Source organism: Phocoena phocoena, chromosome 7 (assembly GCF_963924675.1).
Source record: "Phocoena phocoena chromosome 7, mPhoPho1.1, whole genome shotgun sequence".
Taxonomy (NCBI): domain Eukaryota; kingdom Metazoa; phylum Chordata; class Mammalia; order Artiodactyla; family Phocoenidae; genus Phocoena; species Phocoena phocoena.
In genome coordinates, this window is record NC_089225.1 from 49,701,789 (window position 1) to 49,707,788 (window position 6,000).

Genomic DNA, 6,000 nt, shown 5'->3' on the forward strand with positions numbered 1-6,000 from the left:
ATAGAAGGTGAGCAAGCATAGTGGACATTAATTTGGAAGGAGGAGGTGCTGCCTAGCATGGTGACCCTGTACATAGATTTAGGGAATTTGTTACTGTATGAATCATGGTGGGAGACCTCCTGCAATACAAGTGAAAAGGATCAGATAATGACTTTTCCAGGATCTTATGGATCTAGGAAGTGACCACATGACTTTGGCTGAGCCAATCAAAGACATTAGCTCAAGATTTCTAATATGAATTTAATGACACAAAATAAGAGAGGCAGTGGAGAATCCCTATTTGCAAGAGAGTCAGAAGCTTCAACTTTTCAGCAGTTGAGGGCGCAATAGTAGCAATGGAGTCAGTAGCAGTGACTAGAGCTATATTTTTGGTGGTTTTAGCGGAGGTATTATTAATGTCAGCTGGACTGGTTCTGTCATATGATATTGGCTGTGACTTAGTTCGTCCCCCCATTACCCCTCCCCCATTTTTTCTGTGGACGCCCAGATTTAAGATTATTAAGAGTTGAGTTTTAATCTATCACGTGATTTCATTCCCCTGAGACTGATTTTGTTACTGTCATTAAGTATAATTTGAAGCATTAGTATAATATAGAATCTACATAAAAACTGTAGTTTCAGATCAGAATGGGAATATAGAGGTTATTAAATAGCTTATACAAGGAAATATGTGGAAATGCTTTTTTCCCCAGCATTTTCACAATTAGGGGGAACATTCTCTTTCTGTCAGTCATTTAAAATAAAATTGATACCCAATTTTCTATAAAGACTTGGAGTATGACAGAGAGGGTGCAAATTAATTTGGTTTTACTTTCCTTTACAGGCATTTTGAAGTTTGGGCATTCTCTGCCTTCTAGTTATGCTGATGGTGTGGGTTTTGTGTAGTTTTATTTGTTTTTCTTTTATTGGACTGTATTCCTTGTGTAGTATATATATGAAGGATCAGAATTAGGCAGTTCCCATTATCCTTGGCTCCATCCACTTATATCCAGATAAAAGTTAGATGGCTCAATGATTCAAATCAAAATAAAATTTATAAAAACACCAAACTATGAAACTTATAAAAGAAATCATAAGTAAACATGTTTATAATAATTTAAAATGGAAGCCCTAGTTTAATAAAGCAAAGTCCTGCCTAGGATGTGAGGAAATAAAGCACTCTAATAAACTTTTTTGGTAGAGTTAAATTCGTACAAATTTCTTAGAAGGTAATCTGATACTAGTTCTCTAAATTAAAATGTATATACCTTACCCCTGCAATTTGAGCAACAGGAACTTACTTCATGGGTACATCTCAAACCAATTCACATGCACAAGATTGTTCAGAGTAGTATTTTGATAGCTAAGAATAGAAGCAGTTAACATGTATTTCAAGTACAGCTGCTAAAATATATATATTTTAAAGTATATGCACATAGAATTATTTTGAAAATAGAGACAAGTGTTAACTAGAAAATGATGTGATTCTTAATATCTTTATAAATTAAAAAAATAATAGTTGATTTCTAACTATGTACATAGATCACAGGTTCTGACAGTGAGGTCTATAACATCTGGATTTTATGACTGACTACCATATCACATAGAGAATATGGAATATGGAGAAGTACCAGTTTAGAGATTATAGGAGGGAGAGATAATGTTTTGTATTTTGGGGCTTTGAGGTCCATCTGAAATATCCAAAAGTAAAAATTCAGAGATTAATTGGAAATTTGGACCTGGAGCTTAATAAAGAAAATTAAACTGTATATGTTTGTATATGTTTTATATATACACTTAAATATATGTGTATATATGAGTGTGTGTATATATACATACTATATATGGTTATATAGTTATATGATATATAAATAGCTGAAAAGAATAAAAACGATTATGTACATTTGCAAAATGTGTGGAATTCTTTATAGACTGATTTCAATGACAGCCTATTGAAAAGGATCTACCTAAAACGTAACCTTTTTGATGGAAAAAAATAGTTTAGAAAGCAAATTATTTTATATATCGCTACTAATTAATGTTTTAAATCATATCAGTTAAATATTAACAAGGTATATTATGGTCAAAATAGTAAAAGCACTTTAAAAAATAATATATTAGGAAACAATGGTAACAATAATCACTGTTCTTCTAGTCTTAAAAGAACAGAAACCAGAAGACAATGTAACAATCTTTAAACTGTTGAAAGAAAAAAAAAATGTAAGGCTGGGATTACACATACACTAAAATTACCCTTCAAGAATGAAGGCAAAATATATTTTCAAATGTTTCAGATGGAAATTTAGATCTCTAGGAAGGAATGAAGAGAAAGAGAAATGATAAACATGTAGGAGAGTATAAAAAATATAAAGCATAATTACCCCAAATTGGAAGCAGCCCAGTTGTCCATCCATAGACTAGATAGAAAAATAAAAACTGTGGTATATTTATACAACAGAATACAATCCTGTGATAAAAATGAATGAACTACTGATGCACATAAAAATGAGAGTCCAAAAACATTATGCCAAGTGAAAGAAGCCTTACACCAAAGATTACAAACTGCATGATCCATTTCATATGAAATGCTAGAACAGACAAAATTAATTTCTAGGAGTGAAGTAGGAACTGACTGGGAGATTGGAGGAATGATGGAACTTTCTCAGGTGACAGTAATGTTCAACATCCTGAAGGTTTGGAGCACACAGGTATATATGTTTGTCAAAACTGATAAAATGATACCCTTAAGGTTTGTGGATTTTACTTGGCTTTACCTTTAAAAAGCCCATAAACAAATACTGAATTCTAGTTAACTATATGAACTATTAAGTGTTTATGGGTGAGGCCTAATGGTATTTGCAACTTATTTTGAAAGGCATCAAAAAATAAGAAGAATTAATTGATGGTTTGAGTAATGCATAGACAGACATGTGATAAAGTAAATATTATAAAATTACAATTGAAGATTCTAGGTGTTGAATGTATGGGTGTCTATTGTACAGTTCTGTCAATTTTTCTACATGTTTGAAATATTTTATAATAAATATTTGAAAAAAAAGTTTGGTTTTGGAGCTCTTGTCGGAATTCAAATCTGGGCTTTAGAACTTTGTAACTGTGACCTTGAGCAAGGCACTTAACCTCTCCATGCCTCATTTTCCTCAACTGTAAAATGAGAATAAGAGTACTTACTTCATAGGGTAATATGAGCACTGAATGAGTTAATAAATATAAAGCACCTAGAACAGTGCTTGCCAGGTATTACACACTCAGTAAGTACTAGTTGTTATTTTTAATCCTTTAAAGCATAATACTTTTTTGTTTAACAATCTTTTTAATTAAAATTACTGCCTTATTTCTCGGAATTTATAACGGTAATATGCAAAATATAATTTAATTTCTTACTGATAAGTCAAAGTAATATTCAATTACAATAATCAGCTGCAATACTGTGACATACTTAAATAATTTTTTTTTTTTTTTTTTTTTGCGGTACGCGGGCCTCTCACTGTTGTGGCCTCTCCCGGACGCGCAGGCTCAGAGGCCATGGCTCACGAGCACAGCCGCTCCGCAGCATGTGGGATCTTCCCGGACCGGAGTGTGAACCTGTGTCCCCTGCATCTGCAGGTGGACTCAACCACTGCGCCACCAGGGAAGACCCTTAAATAATTTTTAAAACTCAAAGAGTTCTGCTTTTTACATTTTCTTCTGCTTTATTTATTTGTATCTCATTTATCATCAGACTTTTGTTTTTGTTTTTGTTTTTTTGCGGTACGCGGGCCTCTCACTGTTGTGGCCTCTCCCGTTGCGGAGCACAGGCTCCGGACACGCAGGCTCAGCGGCCATGGCTCACGGGCCCAGCTGCTCCGCGGCATGTGGGGTCTTCCCGGACCGGGGCACGAACCCGTGTCCCCTGCATCGGCAGGCGGACTCTCAACCACTGCGCCACCAGGGAAGCTCCAGACTTTTATTTATTTATTTATTTTCCACTATCTAAAACAGGATAGTTTATTGAAATTGAATAATATTAAAATCATTACTGCAATAATTACAATGAAACCCACCTTTGCATTGCCTCAATTTTGTCCCACACATCCATCTTGATTCCCAGGAAAAAAAAATTTTTACATGTACCCAGTATATTGATTCCTTATAATTTACAATGTCATATCAGAGATACTTGGTAAAGATTGCAGTGATTGCCATGAAACTTGCTGAGAAGAGCATGCAGAGGCCTGATGCTTTGAGAAAATGCCTGGCATAGTTTTCTCATGGGCACAGGAGTCCTGGACAGGCATTGCAGGACCCAGGCACCTTCTGAGCCAAAGTGCAAGTTCATTACACAAAGGGATCTATACAGAGTTTCCCCCTTGAGAAGCTTTTGTTGATTGTCACATTTGTAAAATGTCCATGATATCATCAGATTTTTAGATTTTATTTTTACTGCTTTCAAGTTTCTTGCTTCTATCTGCTTCTTCTTCTAACAACTGCCTCTAACTTGCTAAGTGTAAACACCATAATAATAGGCCATGAGTGGCAGTCCAAGACCTTCAATGAAAAAAAATAATCAACCATTATTTTCTTGTCCTGAGATATATCTTAAAGGGTTGAGATTGATGAATAATGACTCCCGGGTTAATAGGCAGAATGTACTTCTCTTAGATTCCAAGATTCCTGTCAGGTTTAGAAGAAGCTGATGATATTTCTTTATATTATAAGTATAATCCAAAACAAGTCACATTTATCGCCTGACCATTTAAAGTCCCACAGGTAGAAATATTTCTACGTGGGAGGACTGATTGAAAGGCAGCTATCGGGACAGATCAAACATCTGATGAAAACAGCCATCGTACTCCTGTGGGTATATACGTTCTAGCCTCCAAAAACTGGCTCAGGCTTCACTCCATTTACTACATAACTAATATATATTCTTGGATTCTTCTTGTATTTGCATCTCTTTACTCCAGTGTGCTAACATTTTCTTTATTCCAACTTTTTTTCTTGCCCCTGAGATTGTTTTACTCTTTCTGACTTAAATGACTTTTGATTTTGGGCTCTTGTCTTTACATTTTCTGCAATTGTATTCTGCCCAGGGTTTAGCCAGTTTTGGCTAACGCTCCTCACTATGTGTGACTAACTTAGGATTGACCTACTTTGGGTCCCAGTTCTGGACTTTCTGGTGGCTTCAGATTTCCTGATTGCTCAACTCTATCCTTCCTGAGATGTCCTAAAACCCATCTGAGACCCCTTGGAACACATTACTGGAATATGCTATCTTGCAGAAAGTGGTTATAAAATAAGTTTCTCAAAAATATATTTATAATCATATACACTTATTTTTATTTATAATTCTATATTTTAGCATTTTAATTTCAGATATATTTTTAAAATATATATAAATATTGCAGTTTGATATATAATATAGGGCCATAAGTTGAACCATGGTTTTTGCTTTGGACATTCATTTATTTAGCAATCATTTGTGGAGCATATATTAAGTGTCAAGCACCGTGCTAGGTATCAGTGCTGGAAATAGTAATAAAATATAGTCACTGGATTTAAGGACAATGGGAGACAGACTTGTAAACAAATAAGAACCAAGTTATCTTGGTCATCTCTGAAAATTATTAAGTTTCAAGATCAACAGAGACTGAAATTAAAATCATTTCCAACACTGGTGGGCCTGGATTCTACAGTGTTAGTCAGATTTTCCCTCCTCTTCTTGAGGGAGGGAGCAGTCAGGACATTAAGATTCAGAATGACACAGTCAACATACACAATAGGATTAGAAGATCATAACCAGTGTCAGATAACAAAGTCTATCTGCATCTGATTGCAAATTTTCTAAGAACAATGAACAGGAAGCTTAGTGGCAGTTGAAATATTAGGAAGGGATGCAGATCACTGGGGATAGGATCCCAATGAGGGTCTCCCACCTGACTAACAAATGCCGCTATGACAGTGATAAAGACAGTAGAAAGCCAGGTTGCCAGGAACACAAAAGGTAAAGCTGATTCTGCCTTA